General features: G+C 41.8%; 1 protein-coding gene and 1 non-coding gene across 7 annotated transcripts in view; one reads left to right on the forward strand and one right to left on the reverse strand.

Annotated features, from left to right (window-relative positions):
- CPM (carboxypeptidase M) overlaps positions 1-23,098 on the reverse strand; it is a 78,903-nt gene that overhangs the window by 45,352 nt on the left and 10,453 nt on the right. The gene's annotated exons all lie outside the window — the stretch shown is intronic.
- LOC123567759 (U7 small nuclear RNA) lies at positions 13,352-13,413 on the forward strand. The gene has a single exon (XR_006690862.2). It is a non-coding gene; the product is annotated as a U7 small nuclear RNA (small nuclear RNA).

Here is a 23,098-nt window from a genome sequence, read left to right on the forward strand (position 1 = left end):
AAAAAGCTGAGAACTTCCCTTTTTGGTCCCTTGGGGAAGAGGTCAAACATAATCAGATCATCTTTTTGGAGGGCAATTCAGCTATAATAAGAGCGAGATCAAGCATTATGTTAAAGTACAAATGAATACTTAAAGAGATTTCTTGGCCAAGGTGGGCAGATCACAAGGTCAGAAGTTCGAGACCAGCCTGGCCAATATGGTGAAACACCATTTCTACTAAAGATACAAAAAATTAGCCAGGCATGGTGATGTGTGCCTGTAATCCCAGCTACTCAGGAGGCTGGGGCAGCTGAATCGCTTGAATCTGGGAGGCAGACATTGCAGTGAGTGGAGACTGCACCATTGTAGTCCAGCCTGGGCGACAGGGCAAGACTCCATTTCAAAAAAAAAAAAAAAAAAAAGGCACAATAATTACAACTAGCACTATACATTTATTGTCCATTTGAGGTTTCTCTTTTTACAGTATGTCAGGGACATTCTGCTTCAGTGTTGAGGTTTTGTTTCTTCCTGCCCTATTGGTCTCATTCTGTCAGCCAGGCAGGAATGCAGTGGTGCAATCATGGCTCACTATAGCCTCGACCTCCCAGGGCTCAAGTCAATCTCCCACCTTAGCCTCCCGAGTAGCTGGGACTATAAGCATGAGCCACTACGCCTGGCTAATTTTTGTATTTTTTTTTGTAGAGACGGGGTTTTGCCATGTTGTCTAGGCTGGTCTCGAAATCCTGAGCTCAAGCGATCCACCCACTTCAGCCTCCCAATGTGTTAGGATTACAGGCAAGAGCCACTGTGCCTGGCCTGGTGTTCTTATTTGTTATGAGTGCCTGCAGGTGTCACAGAGCTGTAATTTAAGAAGAGGTTAACTCAGATCCCTTTTGACCCCAGAAAAGACAGTTTTTTGGAGGTCTGCACAGCCCTATTGTCTATTTATTGCTACCATAATAACTCATCCTTTAGTGGCAAGGAATAATGGCAATTAATTTACTAGTTTCCCCATAAGCTATTCTGGAGAAGAAAGGCTTTTCTTGCATTCATCCTACTTTCTGAGTTTTACCCTAAAAAGCTCTCATTCTAAAGTGAAGCAAGTGAGAGTCCACAGTGAAGGATGCTCAGCTCCCAATAGCAGGAGAGGCTTTGAAGTTACCAAAATTAGTTTCCCTAACCGGGACATTTGGTGAATTAGCAAAGGTGGACTACTTCTCACTAGTACCACTGTTTTGAGATTTAAATCTCAAAAATAGAGCAGTAGTTTACTAAAGACATCAAAACCAGTATTTGAGCAGCACATCATCTGCCTGAACATGGCATGGGAGATGAGATGATATGCAGTATCCTCTTCAGGGCATCTGACATAGTGATGAAACGTGCAGGTTCCACAGTCAAAGTGTCAGGGCTAAAACCCAGCTCTGTCACTTACTAGCCATGTGGTATTGGGCAAATTGCTTAATCCCTCTAAATGAGTCAGTTTCCTCATCCATATTGTGGGATTAACAGTACTTACCCTGATGGGGTTGTTGCGCTGTCTCATTTAATTCTAACAAGCTTTAAAAATAGTGCCAGAAACACTGTAAGTATGTGTGTGTTCGAGGGCCTCAGGTGTATGTACAGATTGGCTGATGACAAACTACTGGCCCCAGCAGATGATGTAGTATCAGACCAATTAAAGACAAATTTTGAATATAAACAGAGTACATAACATAGGGATAGACTGCCAACTTGTTATGCCGAGAGACAGCAGAAATGTATGCGCCAGAAGATCTGCACATCAGGTCAAACAGACCCACACTCACTGAAGTTAAAAAGAAAACTGAAGTGTGGATTCAGAAAGTAGAAGGGGCTATTTTGATAGAACTTGTCCTTCAGAATGTATTAGCACGAAAACTGTCACAAACATTCACACCACCAAACATCAGGTAAATTACCTTCTCAACTCCAAGGACTGAATCTCATTCAGAATTCGCAGGCCCTAATAGCAGAGAACAGTGCTGAACTGGGAAGCCGCATGCTGCCATGAGGGCAGGGCAGGAAGCCAAGTCACCTCTGTTAACTGTGTTGAATCATTAACCATAAACACATCTTCCACAACATTTTCTTACATGGCCTGTTTCCAAAATTATTGAGGACATCACATAGATTTTGACTGTCTCAGTGTTAATGAGACTGGAAAGCATGATAAGAATTTCCAGTCTGGTTCTGTCGTGGAGAGACTCCAACTCATCACTGTAAGAGGGCAAGCCAAGAGCTTGTTGTAGACAAGGAAATGGTTCATTAGGAATCAACCAATGACATAAAATTGGTTCAATATGAATCGGTCAATGCCAACAAAAGGCAGGGGAACTGTCCTAGATACATGTCATCACGCATTTGTCCAAACCCCTAGAATGTATGACACCAAAAGTGGATCATAGTCCTAATGTAAACTATGTATGTGCTTTGGGTGGTAACGATGCTTCAGTGTAGGTTTATTGGTTGTAACAAATGTACCACTCTGGTGGGGGATATTGATCATGGGGGAAGCTATGCACGTGTGGGGATAGGGACAAGGGGTGTGTGGGAAATCTCTGTACCTTCCTCTCAATTTTTGCTTTAGATAATTTTTTATTTTGGGTACTGGTTCTTGGGTTTTTCAAAGTAAATATTTAGATTTGTATTGACTTTGCCACACTAGGTACAGCAAATTTGCCCTAAAACTGCTCTAGGAAAATAAAGTCTTTAAAAAAAAGCTGGTGAGGAGGGGGAAACGTTTGAAAAAGGTAAAGGTAAGAAACTATGCTCCCAAGCACTGGCTCCTGCAGCTTGTAAGGGTGGGATTTAGGAGCCAGAGAGGTCAGGGTTGTTCACCTGAAAGGTGAAGCCACCTGGAGGGAGAATGGAAGCCCCAAGGTGAGGAATCCACAGGCTGCTTCTCCCTGATGAAAACACAGAGCTATACTAACCATATTAGAAAGGGGTTAAGAAATTAGTATGTAAACTCTCCAAAACCTGGTCAAACACACTAGCTTTATTAAATCTCTCTATTTGGAAAAAAATTATTTGAAAAATTTTATTACAACTAGCAAAGCTATAAAAACAGTTCAAAATCATACAATTTTTATGGGATCATTGAGACTTCTGGTGACTCAGTCATTCATCTAGCAAAGGCCAAGTGATTAACATAAGAATAAGGAGTCAGTACGGTTTGGGTGTTGGGTAAGTTTAATCATAACCTCCATGTCTTCCTCAGGATGGACTTTGGATGGAATAAAGGGGAAGGGCTATAAATGTTTGGACTTATTCAGTCTCAGTTAGATCACCACTCCCCTTCAGTCTCTGGGTAGAACAGAGCAAGTAGCAGGAATATTACAGGAGAAGAAGAGGAGAGAGGAGAGAGAAGGGGAGAGGAGAGGGGATGGCACAGGGGCCGAGAAGGAGAGTATCAGAAAGAGGCACCTGCGTGTCACCCAGCCTGGGAATGCCAACTGAGGAGCTCTACTTTACTTAATATGCATCAATGCAGGACCAGACATGTGTTGCTTTAAGAATCCTTTCAATTTATCCTTTAACAAAATCATAACACATACTTGATAACAAGCTTGAGAAGCTACAAGACAATCACTCGACTTCTTTCCAAGGACTGGTAAATATGAGATTTGTTTACCTTTTTGTTTCTATTAATTTTTAAGATAGTCAAGAAGAATATGAGCATACTATGATTCTACATAATTTAAACTATAAGTGGGTACTAATTTCTGTAGCAAGGTACCATGGGAAATTTGCTGTACCTGCTGTTGCAAAGTCAATACAAATATAAATACGTTACTTTAAAAAAAACCCAAGAACTAGTACCCAAGTATTCCACACACTGAAATACCCTGCCTCAAGAAATTATCAACAGATTTCTTTAGCTTATCAAAGCACCTGGCAATGATGCTCTCAGCAGACCCATTAACGATGATCACTAATTAAGGGGCATAACAAGGGGATCTGCTCTAGCAGAAATCTCTATTGGTTTTGGACTTTTCCAGTGTTTCACTGAGATTTGGGGTATTAGGATAGCAGAGGGGTGGCATATTTAAATGATGTCATAATCATGGAATCAGAGGAAAAACGCAAAGATTTCGGGAAATCATACCTGCTTAAAATACTGATATTTTACATAATATTCAAAGTGTTTTCTCATTTAATCCTCAGCAGAAACACCATGAGGTAAGTAAGGCAGGTATCATTATTTTACAAATGAGGAGATGGGCTCAGACAGCCTGGGCTTTGAACTGGGTTTTTGTTTGTTTTACTCTAAGGTTAATGTCTCTCCAATGTAAGACAGACCTTCTATTACTACCTCAGAGGCAACTGATGTTTACTTTTCTTAGAATAAAGAACTTGAGACATCTCACTCCCAAAATAAAGTAAGAGCTTCATCTCCCGTGTCCCTCTCCCCACCCTACAAAAGTGACAAAAAGTCACTATTAACAAGTTGCTTCTCCAATAGATGAGCATTATTTAGACTCATCGATGAGAAGATGCTTTCTGGAAGTTGTAAGTTTATTTTCTTTTGTATCTATAAGAGCTTTGAGACCTTAATTGCCTACAATGTTATTGTTAGCAAACATTGTTAACAAAGTCAATGTTACTTTGTTAACAGCAAGTAGGCCTACATGCTCACAAAGAAACTTGAACCTATTATGAGAGTTGGTAAATTTCTCAAGTTGTGCATTTACAGTTGGCTGATCACATGTTTTTTCCTGAGCTGAAGACAGTAGCTTCAATAAAGCCATCTTTCTCTTTTTTCCCCCCTTTGGAACTATTGAAGTCTCAGTCAATAATGCCCTCTCATACCCGTTAACTCTAGCTTATGTTCAATATATTCAAAGGACCAACATTGAATGCTAAGGCTCTGAACTGTTTGTAAGAGTAGGCCCAAGATTACACGGGCACCACCACTGAACATTTTTAGGTCAGAAAATCTCCCAAGTCCAACTCTTTGGCTTCGACAAACTGTATAATTCACTTGCATCTCAGATTAGCGCCTACCTTAAAATGTAAGTTGAGAAATGCCCATTTCAGAAGGCGCATGAAGAAATGAAGCTGTTAATAAGCCATTTGAGTTTACCCAACCATTAAATCACATCTTATCTTGATCTTAGTTTGTATATTTTAAATTAATAATTTATGCTCTGCCAGTTTCACAAAGGACATGAGACAGCTTGGTCACACGGCACATTGCTAACTGGCAAACTATTCTCAAGAAAGCATGGGCCAAGTGCCATATTCAGAGGCCTAGAACTGATTTCATGCACATAAATATACAAGTCAGGCCTCCCTCCCTCTGTCTCTCCTTCCCTCCATCCGTCCCTCCCTCCCTCCCTTCTTGTCTCTCATTCTTTCTTTCTTTTGACTGGGTCTTGCTCTTTTGCCCAGGCTGGAATGCAGTGCTGTGAACATGGCTTACTGTAGCCTGGAGTTCCTGGGCTCAGGTGATCCTCCGGCCTTGCCCTCCCATGTAGCTGGGACCACAGGCATGCGTCACTATACCTGGCTAATGTTTTGTAGAGACCGGGTCTCACTTTGTTGCCCAAGCTGGTTCCAAACTCCTGGTTTCAAGCAATCCCCCACCTTGGCCCCCCAAAGCACTGGGATTATGGGCGTGAACCACCAAGCTTGGCAAGTCAGGTCTCTTGAAAGGAATCTACTTTTCCACAGGCTGTGACACAGAAACCTTGGTAGAAAGTCCAAATAATTATAAGAAGCCATTCCAGAGACACCCTTGACTATAACAGATACCTTCTCATAATGGATCGATGAATCCCTAGCTCATCTCAAGTCTGCTGGGACAATCACAACTCTGTGCCCATCGTTTGCAGTACACGGTGGCCAGCTTTGTCCTTTCTGACAATGTGCATCTATTTACTTCAATTGAGATTGAGAAATCTGTAGACACGGATCTTAACTCAAGTTACTTCATTTTTACCACAGAGTCAAATGGTTGGGCTTCAGGATGAGGCAGATTCTTAGGGGAAGATGTCAACAAGATTCGCCAAGGTTTTCACATTGCTCAATACATCAGCAATGCTGAGCAACAGAATTGCTAATACCTTCAGATATGCCCAACCACCATTCAGAATTAGATGAGTTCTTGAAGACCAACCATAAGGGTACTGTTCAAGCCACTCTCTCCATTTAACACACAGGGAGGTGGGCACAAGATCACATGACAGAGGCCCAGTGACAAAGCAGAGGCAGTCGGAACCACAGCCTGGCACGTGGGTGGAAGGGGAAGAAGAGAGAGGGGAGGATGCTCACGGTGATTCAGTCATACTTGAATGACTCCTATCTAATGAACATAAACCTAAGTAGAATAGAGCCAGGCCTGGCATTTTTAAACTGTGCATTAACATATAGAAACGTGGGTTTTTTGGGGGGATGGAGTTTCATTCTTGTCACCCACACTGGAGTGCAATGGTGTGATCTCAGCTCACTGCAACCTCCACCTCCCGGATTCAAGGGATTCTCCTGCCTCAGTCTCCCGAGTAGCTGGAATTACAGGCATGCATCACCACGCCTAGCTAATTTTTGCATTTTTAGTAGAGACGGGGGTTTCACCATGCTGGCCAGGCTGGTCTCGAACTCCTGACCTCAGGTGATCCACCCGCCTCAGCCTCCCAAAGTGCTGGGATTACAGGCGCGAACCACCACACCTGGCCAAAATACAGAAACATTTTAAAACATTTCTCATGATATGCATGAGAAGGATTCAGATAAATCTTTTTCTCTCTTTCTCTATTTTAAAACAGAGTGTCACTCTGTCACCCAGACTACAGTGCAGGTGTGATCTCAGCTCACCACTGCCTCCACCTCCTGGGCTCAAAGAATCCTACCACATCAGCCTCCTGAGTAGTTGGAACTACAGGCACACACCACCATACCCAGCTACTTTTTGTAGAGACAGGGTCTCGCTATGCTGCCCAGGCTGGTCTTGAACTCCTGGGCTCAAGTGATCCACTCGCCTTACCCTCCCAAAGTGCTAGGATTCCAAGTGTGAGCCACTGTACCTGGCTCACAGAAATCTTGTTGTAGTTATTTTATATAGTGTTTTTGCATTTTTGTGCATTAAAAAAATCATGGATACATGTAAGATATAGCCTTGTTTCTTGGTGAGTAGGTCTATGTGAACCTACCCACAAAGGCAGAGGGAGCTAAGAGGTTTAAGAAAGAGGCTGATAGATCCAGTTCCTCAGAAAAAAACGTTTAATAGGGACTTACAAATAGAAGCAATGTATTGGGCTGCTCCAGAAAGTGAGCCCCTGTGTCCACCCACCAGAAAGGATCCTTTACATAGCAAGTGTTTAGAATAAAGACAGCTGGTCATGTCTCAGATCCTCCTGGGAAACACTGGTGACCACTGGGGAAGTCAGATAAGCATGTTTATGAGGGGTTATCTGTGCCACAGGCATTGTTTCTTGGCCTTGTTGCAGGAACACCTTGGCATGCAGGACTCAAGCATTGGTCATCATGGCAGTGTTGCTTCAAGATGGTGTTACCCTTGCAGTGCACCAGGCTGTTTTCCTACCATCCCAATGTGTGAACATAGTCATTCTCAAGTCATTCTTTTGCTCTGCTTAGAGAGTCCTATTGATGCCCAGAATTAAGCACATCAACAGCAGACCAGGTCTGTAGCTTTGCTATGTTCTTACAGGTGTGTCTTCAGATGACCTGCAGCAGAATTACCTGAGGTATCTGGAAAAAATGCAAACTCGTGGGTTCCATCCAGAACAGGAATCTTGAGGCGTGAGTTCAGGAGTCTGCATTTTTCACAAATACCTCAGCTGACTCTAATTCACACCATTAAGAACACACTCGTTAGTGAAATAACAATATCCATAGGATACTGTACATTGAACCAGTACAATGAATACATGGAATACAATATGCAGAGAAAGCTATATGCTCAAGAGCTCACTCTGGATTTTTTTTTTTTTTCGAGACGAAGTCTCACTCTGTCACCCAGGCTGGAGTGCAGTGGCACGATCTTGGTTCACTGCAGCCTCTGTCTTCTGGGTTTAAGTGATTCTCTCCTGAGTCGCTGGGATTACAGGTACCTACCATCACACCTGGCTAATTGTTTTGTATTTTTAGTAGAGACAGGGTTTCACCAAGCTGGTCTTGAACTCCTGACTTCAAGTGATCCGCCCGCCTCAGCCTCCCAAAGTGCTGGGATTACAGGCGCCACTGTGGATTTTCATAAACTAAACACAAACTTGTGTAGACAGCAACCTCAAAGCACCCTTGTGCCTATTTCCAGGCATTGTCCCCCGTGGTAGGTCCATGCACACTGTTGTGTAAATGTAAATCATTCATTCTCAGGACTGCATAGTATTCCGTCAGGGAATGTGAACCAAATTAAGAACCCTGCCTTCCAGAATTAAGCCTAAACAGAGCAAATCCCTGCATGAACACACCACATGTTATACCTGAAGGACGCTTCTCCATTTTTGACCCCATGGCTAACGTTTGCCAGGAACTACAGAGCTCACACTGTGACTGAGGTCAGAGGGCTGGGCGAGAGTGCTGCTTGCACCAGAGCAGTGGCTCTGTTGTTCGACTTTAAAGAGGCTCCTTCTAGCATGGTCTGATAACCAGTGAGGTGTATCTTTTCCTAACACAGGTTTTTCAACCCTGCCTCATGAAGGCTCATCAGAGTATAATTCTTTCCTGAACACTGCAGTTGCTGAAATAGCCAATTTGGAGGCAACATTATTAGGGTGATTCTGCGAACCTGGAGCTAGACAACTTGAGTCCAAATCCCAATGCTGCCACTGCTTGTGGAATTATGTTTAACTCTCTGGAGCCTCAGTTTCCTCATGTGTAAAAGGAGGCTTATAATTGTACCTCATAGGGTTGTCACAAGCAGTGAAGAGCCACTTAGAACAACATGCACAGTAAGCAAACATATGTGTTTGACAGATGCACTGGAACTTCGGAATTCATGAGTGCAAACAGACACTAAGGGGTCATATGGTTTTCATGCCAAGGGAAGAAAGGTAGTGCAGTGATCTGGGGTAGGTTAGCCCAGCAGCTCCCACTCCACCTGCCTTTAAAGAATCATCTATAGAAGGTTTGCACATTTGTACCCATATTTCTGCCACACAACATTCTCTTTCTGGAATTGAAAAAGTGTTAATTGACATGTCTACACATAGTCGTCCACTTTTGCTAACCTTCGCTAGCCAGAATGAAAATTCATCATTAATCCAGGGCTGAGTTGGTTATTTATTTATTTATGAGATGGAGTCTCACTCTGTTGCCCAAGCTGGAGTGCAGTGGCACAATCTGGGCTCACTGCAACCTCTGCCTCCACGATTTAAGTGATTCTCCTGCCTCAGCTTCCCAAGTAGCTGGGATTACAGGCTCCTGCCACCACGCCCGACTAATTTTTGTATTTTTAGTAGAGACGAGGTTTCACCATGTTGGCCAGGCTGGTCATGAACTCCTGACAGGTGCTTGGCCCACCTCGGCCTCCCAAAGTAGTGGGAGTACAGGCGTAAGCCACTGCACCAACCTGGGTTATTTTTAAATGGGTTATTATCTCAAACTCATTTTTGTACCAGATGAGGGATTAAAAATTCTATTACAAGTAGAAACACTGAAGAATCCCTTCCGTGATTCATTCTGGCTTGTCTTCTAGTTCTTGCAAAGCTGTGACATTTCATGTATTTTATGTATTTCCTAAGGTGCTGTAGCTACCAGGATACAAGGCCAGTCCAGGGCTACTCTTTCTGCTCTGTCTCTACCTACAGCCATTATGACCTGAATCTACTCCACAGGACACAGCTTTTTTTTTTTTTCCATCATTTTCTCTTTTCTCTGGAGGTATCCGCTAAAATTGCAAGCTCCTGGGCCCACCCAGAATGGATATCCACTTTTTGAGTGTCTCTTCAAACTCCTCATGGCTCTTTCTGTTTACCAAAGTCATACATACTTTTTAAAAATTTGAGCACTCAAAAATATATACTATCAGACATGAAATCTATCTACATACCACTCTATTCCCCAAAATAGATTCCAGATGGAGTTAGGTGCTAAATGTAAAAACTAAAACCATAAAAATATTGAAAAAGGTATAGAATATATTTATGACCTTGGGGGAAAGAGGGCCTTTTTAAGTGAGGCATGGAACATACAAGCATAAAGAAAAGGACTGATGAATATGACCTCATAAAAATTAAAAACTTCTGTAAGGCCAAAGATACTGAAAACGAAGCTTAGAAGACAAGCCACAGAAGAGGTGAAAATATTTGCCACACATATAACAAAGCATGAATAAATAGAAAAACAGGCAAATGGCACAAGGAGATAGAAATGACCAAGAGAGTCGAACAGAAGTCCCACAGAGGCAGGGGTTTGTGTTTGTTCCTCTGGGGCGGTACCTCAATGTTGATTTCATGATGAATTAATGTGAAAACATGTTCATTCTGATTTTCAATCATGTAAATGCAACTAATCATTAATTAGAGATAGGTTCTCACTGTCACCCAGGCTAGAGTACAGTGGTGGGACCATGGCCCTGGGTTCAAGCAATCATCCAGCCTCAGTGTCCTGGGTAGCTGGAACAACAGGAATGCACCATCATGCCTGGCTAGTTTTTAAAAAACTTTCTGTAGAGATGGGGTCTTGCTATGTTGCTGAGGCTAGTCTTGAACTCCCGGCCCTGGCCTCAAACAGTCCTCCCATCTCGGCCTCCTAAGTCGCTGGAACTGTAGGTGCGTACCACCATGCTCAGTGAAAATGCAACTTAAAATGGAGATTTTTTTTTCACCCATTAGAATGGAAAAAAAATTAGTGTTGTTTAGGATGTGGGGAAATGTACATACTCAACGTGGGACTGGGAGTGTAAATAATACATCCTCTTGTAGGGTAATCTGTCAGTGTCCATCAAACACAAAAATGCATATACTTTTTATGCACACATATGTTTATTGCGGCACTATTCACAATAGCAAAGACTTGGAACCAACCCAAATGTCCATCAATGATAGACTAGATTAAGAAAATGTGGCACATATACACCATGGAATACTATGCAGTCATAAAAAAGGATGAGTTCATTTCCTTTGCAGGGGCATGGATGAAGCTGGAAACTGTCATTTTCAGCAAACCATCACAAGATCAGAAAACCAAACACTACATGTTCTCACTCATAAGTGGGAGTTGAACAGTGAGAACACATGGACACAGGGAGGGAAATATCACACACTCGGGTCTGTCGGTGGGTGGGAGGCTAGGGGAGGGATAACATTAGGAGAAATACTTAATGTAGGTGAGGGGTTGACAGGTGTAGCAAACCACCATGGCACGTGTATACCTATGTAACAAACATGCACGTTCTGCACATGTAACCTAGAACTTAAAGTATATATCTATCTATAAGTATATATCTATCTATAAAAGAAGAAGAAGAGGAAGAGGAAGAGGAAGAAGAAGAAGAGGAAGAGCATCAATGAAAGAAAGAAACTTGGGGGGAAAATGCATGTACTTTTTGATTTAGCAATGCCTACCTTGGGAAATTAAGGAGGTAATGCGCTTGTTTAACGGTATCTATTGCAGCATTCTTTGAAATATCTAAAAGTTATAAGTGACCTAAAGAATTATCAATATGGAAATGATTAAATAAAGTAAGATAAAATTATACCAAAGAATAGTTTGAAACAGTTAAAAAAATGAGGTATCTCTATATGTACTAACCTCTAACATAACACATGTAAGGGAAAAAGCCAAGTTGCATAATGACATTTACAAGAGTGTTACTTATAAGACAAAACTGTAGACGTGTGTATATAGCGTATGGAAATGCACATCAACTTTTTTTTACTTCACAATATATTCTGGACATCTTCCCATGTCAAAACATATAAATCTACCTAATTCTTTAAAAAAGGTTGCAAAATACTCCATTGACTGGGTTTGGCATAATCTGACCAATTCTCTATGGATGAATGTATGGGTTTAAAAAAATATCTTTATTGAGACATAATTTGCATACAATACAATCTACTCATTTAAAGTATACAATTCACTAGTTTCTTAAACTATTATTTTTTTTAAAAAAATGGCAAAACACATACAATAAAATCTGTTATTTAACTATTCTAAGTGTACAACTCAGTGGCATTAACTGGATGACTGTATCATTTCATTTTTTTACTATTATAAGAAACACTGCAAATACAATGCTGTATATCCTCATATATACTTTGTGCAAATGATTCCATAAGATAGAAAGCTCTCATCTGTGATGGCCCAGTGATAAAGAGTGATAAAAACGGGTTGGTCTTTTCCCTAAGATAACTACATTATCGTTAAACATGATTTTTAAACCTGTAAAATACACGGAGGATTTTCCCAAGCAAATTTAGAAGTTGAAAAAAAAAAAAAACCTTATTTTTCTCTGTTCATTCACCTTCTCGAATATATAACTATAAGCTAATTAAAGTAAAGGATGATTTGCTATACAGCATCTGGGCATAAACATGATAGATGTCAATGAAATATGTTATTTGGTATCTGACTTCAACCCGAGTCTTTTTTGCCAGACATACCACAAGCAGTTGGATCTTATGCAGAAAGACATGGCTTCAACATTACTTCAGGTTTCCTAATCTGGACCTCAGAGTCTCCTTGGAGAGTGACCTCTGACAATTCATTTAATCCTAGGGCCTCAGGTTCCTTTTCTATAAAATAGTGGGTCTGTCCAGGATGCTATAACTTGTATGGTCCAGGTCCCAAAGTGTGCTGGCAGGAACAAGGTCAGCCCAAACTGCAGCTGTGGTTGGAGCCAAGCTCTCTAGACTTGAAGCTCCAGTCCTGAATCTACCAGGTACTTGCTTTGTGGCCTTGGGCAAGTTGCTTAACCACTGGCAAGTCAGTCTCTAAAGCTGTAAATTGGTATTTACCTCATAGGGTGTTGTGTAGATTCACTGAGATACAAGCAGGAACATTGCCTAGCCCTGTGCCTGGCATCAAAGATGCCCTCCATAAACAGTAGTTTGAGGGTTTTACACACAAAGCATACGGCAGGGCCACACTTCAAGGCTGCCAAATATCACAGTTTATGTAATAGCAGTAAGAATAGCATATACTTCTATAGCACTTATGTGCCAATCATATTCTGAGTACTGTATATTTATTAACTTATTTAGCCCTGTCAACAACCTATGAGGTAGAACTATTATTTCTATTTTACAAAATAGGAAATAGGCACAGATAGGGTAAGACAGTAGTTCAAGATCACAGCTACTGAATAGCAGAACCAGGATTTGAACCCAGGCAATCTTTGTTCTTCGGGCTCTGTGTTCTCAACCATTATTAAACAGTCTTATTATAGTGTTACAGGTCTTTTCAAGTTTGTCTAATAGGTTTTCTGGTTTTTGCTAGAAAGCCCCACAAAGGGGAAAAAATAAACTGTCTTCTTCTTATTATTATTTTGAGACGGAGTTTCGCACTTGTTGCCAAGGTTGGAGTGCAATAGCACGATTTCAGCTCACTGCAACCTCCACCTCCCAGGTTCAAGCAATTCTCCTGCCTCAGCCTCCCAAGTAGCTGGGATTACAGGCACGCACCACTGCACTCAGCTAATTTTGTATTTTTAGTAGAGATGGGGCTTCACCAAGTTGGCCAGGCTGCTTGAACTCTTGACCTCAGGTGATCTGCCTGCCTCGGCCTCCCAAAGTGCTAGGATGACAGGTGTAAACCACCATGCCTGCCTGTCTCATTATTGTTTATAAATATTTGTATGTTTGTGGGTATGGGCATAAATGGGGAATTCTTCCCTATTCTGATAGCTCCTCAATTTCAATGCCTGATACCAGTATCTTTTTCATACTGAGTTTTAAAAAATTAAGATGACTTTGCCAAACACTTCATTTGGACCCTACCGCCTAACTTAGAAACCTATATTTAAAATGACTGCCAGATGATAACTTGGTATAAGGGCTGTGCAAAAAGAGGGAGTATAAGAAAAGGCATTATTAAACTTCTCGTTGGTCACTTATGACCTCTAGGGTCACATCATGACCTACGAGCCCACTGAGTTTTGGAACTCAAACTCCAGGAGAGTTGCCTTCTCATACAGGCACACTCTACTCCTTTAACTTATTCTATTTCCCTAGAGTTTCCCCCTCAGAATTGAATGGTTTCTCACTAGACTGCATGTAGCTTTATAGCAGCTCATAATTTGTCCCTTAGAGGAAATACAGTTTGGACCGCTGACTGAGCAAGCCTCAGAGTTTTGGCAGCCTGGGATTCTGTTAAATTAGCAGATGTAAAAGCTTATTTTGTTTTCCTCCATTAATACACTTCTATCTCCACCTCCAGCACACAGGGAAAAGCCTTCCCCTCTGCAGCAATCAGGATCCCAGTGATGAGGACTGATGTAGTTGCTTGCATGACCCGATCACTTCACTCCCAGGATGCACAGGAGCTGGGGCTGCTATGGACAGGGTCTAGTGTCCCTACATGGCACCAAGATCTCCTCCCAGATGTTAAGGATGCTGCGTTAGATGCTGTCCTGCCAATCAGCCTTGTTGTTGTCTAGTATACCGTCTTCCTCCAGGGGTGCTGCAGTCCTAGCACCTGAGGTATCTCAGTCTGTGCTCACTGGAAAGTCCAAAGTTCCTGATGACCAGATTCTGCCCCCTACTGTCCCCTACCCTCTCATTCACCTTGTCCCTCAATGAAGTCTGAATCTCAGCTGTGAAGAAGGAGGCTCCCGAGTACAGGCAAATCAGAAGAGGTAGTTAAGGGTTTCTGGGCATTTTGAGATAGAGTAACTGCCCAGAGCATAGTAAGGATGTGGGTGTGGGGAGGGTCAACAGTGGGATCTTTTGCCTAACCCAACACCCACGTGATCTACCAAGATACTCTGTTGCTTACACAACTCCCAGTATTTGGCTTGATATGTAGAATATATTTAATATTTTCTAACAGATGCAATTTTGATCAGTTTCAGAGGGCTCTGAACCTTTGCAAAGGATCACGTGTACATCAGCTAGAATACTACACTCCCAAGGATGGGACTCAAACTCCTTGGCACCCTGAGAGAGCCTAGCACAGTCACCTGCTGAGGGCACATCCTCGGTTTATTCTTGCAAAGGTTCCTGGTCAATGCGGCAGACTTCAGGCTACTCACTGCTGGTAGTGGAACCTTTATTCCTATAAAATCCCACGTGGAAACCCAATGTAAAAAATTAATCCATCTCAGCATTTGTTTTCCAGAGTATGATGGTAACAACTCCTATGAGGATGCGAGGAATTACATCAAGAGCCAGTTCCTTGACCTCAGTATGCAAAAAGATATCAAAAGAATCTACAGTCACATGACCTGTGTTACAGATACACAGAATGTCAAATTTGTGTTTGATGCAGCTACAGATATTATTATCAAAGAAAACCTCAAGGACTGCAGCCTCTTCAAATCCTCACCATTCCATTCCTCAGGTATAAATTCTATAAACAGGCTTAGAATCTGGGTAATTACAAACAGAAAATTATAGTCAATATACCATGGCATGAAGAATGAATCCATTCTTTGGAGATGGAGTATGCATGATTGCAACTGTGTTTCATACATTCTTTTCAAAGTGGGATAGCTAGCGGAGCTTAAAGAGCACAAGGCCAGTCATCAGAAGACCCCTGCCCTACCTCCACCCCCAGGTTCCAGTACTGGTTTTCCAACTTAATACAAAAGTCTGAATACTTAAAAAAACTTATCAGAGTTTTTACATAATTTAAAGGATGAAAATGTGTAAAGGGCCTAGCACAGTGCATGGCACATAAAGATGTTCAATGATCAGCAGTGGCATTGCTTTCATTTTCCCATTCTCTTTGCTCCTCTTGAATGGCTTGCCTAGAAAATGAGACCAGGATATGTTCCCTCTCCAGTTCCTGCTCAAGCACACAGTGGTTACGCACAACGTCAAATATAAGTGGTTGTAATTAATAATAATTACAATATTCCAAAATTATGTTTAAATCTAGGTATCTGTTCCTTGATACTCTGGCATTTTTCTTTACATTCAGAAAAATTAATGTTTGTCAGTTTCTGTATAAGGTTGGCATTCATAGAATCAGCTGCTCTGGTTTAAGGAATGTGTCCCCAAATGGTCCTGTCTCCTCACCTGCTGAAGTGCCCTAGGACACCTCCACAGAAGCCTCCAGGCTCTAGGCACCAGGCTCTAGAGTAGTAGAGGCTAAGTAGTCTCAGGCAAGTCACTTTTTTCTGAGCCTCACTTTCCTATCTGTAAAACAGGGATAATACTACCTAATTCACAGGGTTGGTGTCAGGATTGAAAATAATATGGATAATTAGCTAGTACACAGTAAAACATTCAATAAAGTATACAACTTTTATTACCGATCCCCAAATACCTCTTTTTATTGTGTTTTTTTCTTTTTTTAGATAGCTTCCCAAGGACAGCGAACAGAATGTCCTATGGAAACATAGCTCCCATGGGGCTACAAATATTGCCAATTTTAGTGAGAAATTACGTGAGTCAAAATACTTTCCTTATGTATCACTGTTCTTTGAACAATCTGTTTTTTTTTTCTTTTAAACCACAATGACAAAAGCCTTCTAAAACTTTGTGTTTTCCAATGAGCACAAATTAAGGGAACTTAGATGCTAAGATACATTAGAAATCACCATCAAATTCTTATCCTTGGCCGCAGGTACAAGGGAAGTCTCATCTCCTTGGCAAACAAGGCTTCTTGGAGTGCAATCCTACCATGTCCTCCCTGGACTGCTCCTGCCGCCCAAGCACAGCATGTGTTTTCCTAGTCGCTTTACCTGGAATTCCTACCACCTCCATCTCTCTGCCTGGTAGCATCCAAACCTTTGTTCAAACGTCAGCTTCCCTGATAAGCCTTTCTCAATTTTACCAAGCACCCTGTAGGCCAGGCTACAAAGCATCCCTACACTGCACTGTTCACTGTAACCAACAAAGCCCCATTACAATGCTTTTCCCATTATGGCAATTGGGTGTAAGGCCCACCGTCCTAGTTCCTAAAGGGGAACACCCAGGTCTGTTCTTCTTTGCATCCCCTTACAAAAGTTCTGGTAGACAGTAGGAACTCAATGAATATTTGCTGAATGAATACATAAATTGCTAAAAGACAGATTTGGGTTACTGAACCAAATCTGTCAACTACCAAGATATCATTCTGGGCCGTCAATTTCTTCATCTGTAAAATCTATTTGCTCTTGCCTATAAAATGGGAATGTAAGTAACTTATCACAGAGTTTTTAAATAGCTTAAAGGAGGAAAATGTGTAAAGGGCCTAGCACAGTGCATGGCACATAAAGATGTTCAATGATCAGCAGTGGCATTGCTTTCATTTTCCCATTCTCTTTGCTCCTCTTGAATGGCTTGCCTAGAAAATGAGACCAGGATACGTTCCCTCTCAAGTTCGTGCTCATGCACACAGTGGTTACACACTACCTCAAATATAAGTGGTTGTAATTTATAATAATTATAATATTCCAAAATTATGCTTAAATCGAGGTGTCAGTTCCTTAACACTCTGGCATTCCACTTTACATTCTGAATAATTAATGCTTATCAGTTTCTACATAAGGTTGACATTCATAGAATTTGTCTCCAAAATTGCTGATTAAAAAAAAATCATTCCTTTCTGTATGATATGTGCTCTGTTGAAGGCAAAAGAGAAAAGAAAACTACATATAATCACCATTGAAACATTTCTAATAAGTTTTAGACATAAAAATAAATTCACTTGAAGGTTTAAATGAACAATTCCATTCAATTATGACATTCAAATTAAAACTTTTCACACTGATAGCTCTTAGGAATTGTTACTATTTTTACACACTTAATATTACATTTTGTGGTGCTCTGGTTTATGTTCCCTTGTGTGTTTGTATTTTCTCACTACTTTTTGTTCCAGAAATGATTGCTGTACCATATTCTTTAAAGAGAATCTCTGGGCTGGGCATGGTGGCACATGCCTGTAATCCCAGCACTTTGGGAGGCCAAGGTGGGTAGATCATGAGGTCAGGAGTTCAAGACCAGCCTGGACAACATGGTGAAACCCTGTCTCTACTAAAAATACAAAAATTAGACAGGCGTGATGGTACATGCCTGTAATCCCAGCTACTTGGAGGCCGAGGCAGGAGAATCGCTTGAACTCGGGAAGTGGAGGTTGCAGTGAGCCGAGATCGCACCATTGCACTCCAGCCTGGGTAACAGAGTGAGACTCTGTCTCAAAACAAAACAAAACAAAACAAAAAAGAGAGAGAGAGAGAGAGAGCGAGAATCTCTGTTGCAATGCAAAACTAATTGTAAAATTATCAGAAATTTTTCAGTCAAGAAAACAAATCTGTCATTTTTCTATCAAGCAAAAACCCTTAGGATGATTATATCTCCCTGTGGATGAAGCAAAACGTGTTTAACAGCCTGTGTAATGTCCTCCATAATCTACTCCATACTCACCTTCTCCTCTCTCCCCTCCAGCCACACTGAACTTCTTTTGCTCCTCAAAGTCAATATGATTCTTCACCTCTAGGACTTTGAACATGCTATTTATTGCCTTGCCTTTCCCTTTTCACCTGGCTGATCTCTCTTTATCCTTCAGGTCTCAGCCATGAGACCTCTGTCATATTCTCGCACACAGCTAATGACATCTGCGTTTATTGTATTGTCAACTCCTTCAGGGCAGGGGCCATGTCTAACTTCTTCACCTCTATAGTCTCATGCTAGCACATGCCACAAACTATATTAGGCATTCAATACATGATTACTAAATAAGTGGAACGAATCTATCTGGAGAGAAATATAATTTCACTAACTATACTTTGGGATATAGAAATTAACTTTATGGCTCTCAGGTTTTGACTTTCACCTGCATTCAACATTAACCATGACCTCGAGAAGAAAGAGTTAACTTAACCAGTATGTTTTACTCAGTTCTTGCTTATCTTTGGGAACACCTGCAGTCACAGCAATGACCCTGACCCAAATCCTGAGCACTAAACTCCCTGAAATGCTTACTAATTAGTTATGTTATTTTTGTGCCCTCAAGGCAGTGGTCAAAATATATCAAGACAGTATCATTGTTTAAAGTTAACGTGAAGATTCCTGATGCGTGCTAGTACCTAGTTTGGGGTCTGCATCCTGGCTGGTTACATAGCTACACGACCAGTTCCCTTGACCAGCTCTGAACTCCTAAGACTTGAGTGGGCTTTCCTGGGTGGAGGCGTTTTGCATATGTCTCTGCAGTTTACAGCTGGAGAGAAACATGCATTCCTGAGAAACGTGTGATCCCTGCAGAGAGAGGACAAGAAAGTCTACTCTGACCTCTCTAGTTTTGCCACCATATATCCATATCCTGCTGTTCCTGCACCATACCCTTTGCTGTAATAAATCTTAGCCTTGAATATGATTTTATATTGAGTTGTGAGTGAGTCCTTCCAGCAAATCAGTAGTAGGTGGTCATGGTACTCCCCCAAACATCCGCCTTCTTGAGCCACTCCCCTTTTTGACATCTGAGCCACCACTCTTAGTTTTCCTTCTACCTCATTACTAATTTTTTCGCATCTCCATTGTTGGCTCCTCTACTCTACCAGACTAACGGTGTGAGGGTGCTATAGCTCGATTCTGGCCTTCTTTTCTTTATCTCTACTCTCTTGCTAGATTGTTTTATTAGTTGCACAGGTTTCAATACCATCTCTATGTTGATGACTCCCAACTTTCTTTCTGCAGCCAAATTTCTCTCCTGAGCTCCACTTACATACCCAGCTGTCTCCACTGGATACCCTCCTGAGGAGTTCACAATTTCTAAAGAAAACGTCTGGATCAGAGCTCTTGATTTCATCCCAAACCTGTCCTCTTCCAGTTTTTTCCATCTAACGTAAGAATACTTCATACACTCAGTCAAGCACAAAACCTAAGCGTCATCCTTGATTTTCCTCTTCTGCTCACACACCTTCCTCCTCCAATCCAATCCAATCCAATCCAATCCAATCCAACTCAACCCATTAGCAAGTACTCTTGGTTTTATTTCCAAAACAGATTTCCAATCCTTTCACTTCTCTCCATTCCTATCAGAGCATCTTAATCCAAATCACCATCATCAACATTTGCCAGGATTACTGTAACTGGATTATTCTCCCTGCTTCTATACTGGTCATTTTCTGTATTCAGTAGCTAAAGTTATCTTTCTGAAACCCACATCAGATTGCATCACTCTCTTCTTAAAACCCTTCAACGGTTTCCCATTATTCTCAGAACAGAATTCAAACTCTGCATTTTAGAATTGGCTTGAAGGTACTCTATGTTCTGTCCCCTGCGTACCCTCCAACTTCCTCAAAGACCACTTTCCCCTTGCTCACTGGGCTCCAGCCACCCTGGTCTCACTTCTGTTCTACTCTTTCCACCTCGAGGCCTTTGCACATCACTTGCATGTTGTGCACTTTGTAACCAGGCTATAAGATCTAGCTGATTGTCACCTTTAAGATCTCTGCTTCAACCTACCACCTTTTCAGGCAGGCCTCCTGTCATTCTTTCCATACAACACTCTCTCAAACAGTAACTGCTATGTTTTAGGCACTGAAAATACAGTGACAAACAGGATAGGTTCCCTGTCTTCATGGAACCTATGTTCCACAGTAACTGTCACTCTCCATTAAGTTAAACTATGTATTTGCTTCATAGCAATGATCAGAATCTGAACTTGCCTTGTTTTTCATTTGCCTCCCTCACTAGCACGTGTAAGAAACATCAGAGCAGAGAGGCTGTTTGCTCACGACTCTGTCTCTAGCCTAATACAGTGCCTGGCACACACAGATTGGGATTTACTTCCAAGCAAGAATTATTTGACCAAAGAGCTCTCAGTGTAAAAAATGTTTGGACGTTTCTGCAATGGACTGACATGGTGTTATGCTAGAACTGTTTGCCACAGAGTTTGGAAACACATTTTGTACCCTTAGAGGTACATGTTCTTAAAACTCAAAAGATGGCCAAGTCCAACTAAAAAGTTTGTTACGGCTAGAATGTGGGTGACATTTCCCAATTTATCTTTCTGTTTCTTCATAAATTGAAAGGAACTTACAGTAACAAATGATAAACCAGCTAGGTTTATCTCTACCACACTAAGATTATTTATCTGAGTCCCAAAGAGCAATGGAAAAAATTAAATGTCTGCCCCAATTGAACAACCTTTATCTGAAATTTAACTGTGCACATTTACCATTATTAGTAAGGTGTGAATAGTTTGGATATTTGTTCCCCCAAATTTCACACTGAAATGTCATCCCCCACGTTAGAGGTGGAGCCTGGTGGGAGACGTCTGGGTCATGCGAGTGGCCCTCCCATGGCTTGGTGCTGTCCTCACAATAATGAGTGAGTTCTCACGAGATCTGGTTGTTTAAAAGTGTGTGGCACCTCCCACCCCCTCTTTCTCTTGTTTCTGCTTTCACCATGTGACGTGCCTGGTTCTGCTTCACCTTCTGCCATGAGTAAAAGCCTCCTGATGCCTCCCTAGAAACTGAGCAGATGCTGGGGCCACGCTTGTGCAGCCTGCAGAACCCTTAGCCAATTAAACCTCTTTTCTTTATAAATTACCCACTATTTCTTTCTAGCAACCCAAGAACAGCCTAACACAAGCTGTAAATAAGTCTCTCTAATTAAGCAATGAGAAAACTGCTGTAGAATCGCCACATGTTAAATGACCCTATGCTTCCCACATGTCTCCAGGTGTCTACATTTTTGTAAGAGTGAGTATCCCCTGTGAAAAGGATTTTAAAGAGTGGGCTCAACTGAGTCACCAACAATGGACAAGGTAATCAATATTTAACAAGGACTAAAACTTAAGGTGAAACTACCTTCAACAGTTCATCTGTGTATTTCCAAAGCTGTGCCCTTCTGAACCACTCACAGCAAGAATAGTTAGACATATCATCTGCCTTCACCGAAAATGTGTACATTTCTGAGTATGGAGGGGGGAAAACACACTTAAAATGGAAGGGTTTCATATCTCTGCTTAAGTTTGTTTTGGTTTTTGTTTTAGACAGAGACTCACTGTTGCCCAGGCTGGAGTACAATGGCACAGTCTTGGCTCACTGTAACCTCCACCTCCTGGGTTCAAGCGATTCTCCTGCCTCAGCCTCCAGAGTAGCTGGGATTACAGGTGCACACCACCACACCTGGGTAATTTTTTTTTGCATTTTTTTAGTACACATGGGGTTTTGCCATGTTGGCCAGACTGGTCTCAAACTCCTGGCCTCAAGCGATTGGCCTGCCTCGGCCTCCCAAAGTGCTGGGATTACAGGCCTGAGCCACTGCATCTGGCCCCTGCTTAACTCTTGGGGGAACAAAGGCCTTCTTCACATGATCCCTCCCACCTTCTTTTCTTTGTCAAAAGTCTGTGACAGACCCTTGAATTATTCCTGGACTGTTTAAATAAAGCCAGAGGCATTTATTTAAACACTTTTTTTTTTTTTTTTTGAGACAGAGTCTTGCTCTGTCACCCAGGTTGGAGTGCAGTGGTGCGATCTCGGCTCTCAGCTCACTGCAACCTCCACCTCCTGGGTTCAAGCGATTCTCCTGCCTCAGCCTCCCAGGTAGCTGGAATTACAGGCACCTGCCACTATGCCCGGCTAATTTTTGTATTTGTAGTAGACACAGGGTTTCACCATGTTGGCCAGGCTGGTCTCACACTCCTGGCCTCAGGTGATCTACCCACCTCAGCTTCCCAAAGTGCTGGAGTTGCAGGTGTGAGCCACCGCACCTGGCCTAAACACTTCTTAAGGAAGGCAGGGGTGAGGGTAATGGTGGTGAACCTCCTATAATTACTCTTTTCTTATTACATGTTTGGTTAGTGTTTTGGGGGGCTGAAGGCAAGGGGGGGGTAGACCCATTTTAGGCTAGCCAGTGAATAATTCAGTTGTGTCCTTCACTGCCTGAAAGTCCCTAACTTCTCTGAGGCTTTTCCCTCCATGCCAGAGACTTATCTTGAACTGGGGCATAATTGGGGTTCCCCAATTCTACCTCTCTAAGCTATCATATTATTTACTACTAATATAAAACTAATTTTAACAAAAAGTTTGTAAGAAAAC

The sequence above is a fragment of the Macaca fascicularis genome, chromosome 11 (assembly GCF_037993035.2).
Source record: "Macaca fascicularis isolate 582-1 chromosome 11, T2T-MFA8v1.1".
Taxonomy (NCBI): Eukaryota; Metazoa; Chordata; class Mammalia; order Primates; family Cercopithecidae; genus Macaca; species Macaca fascicularis.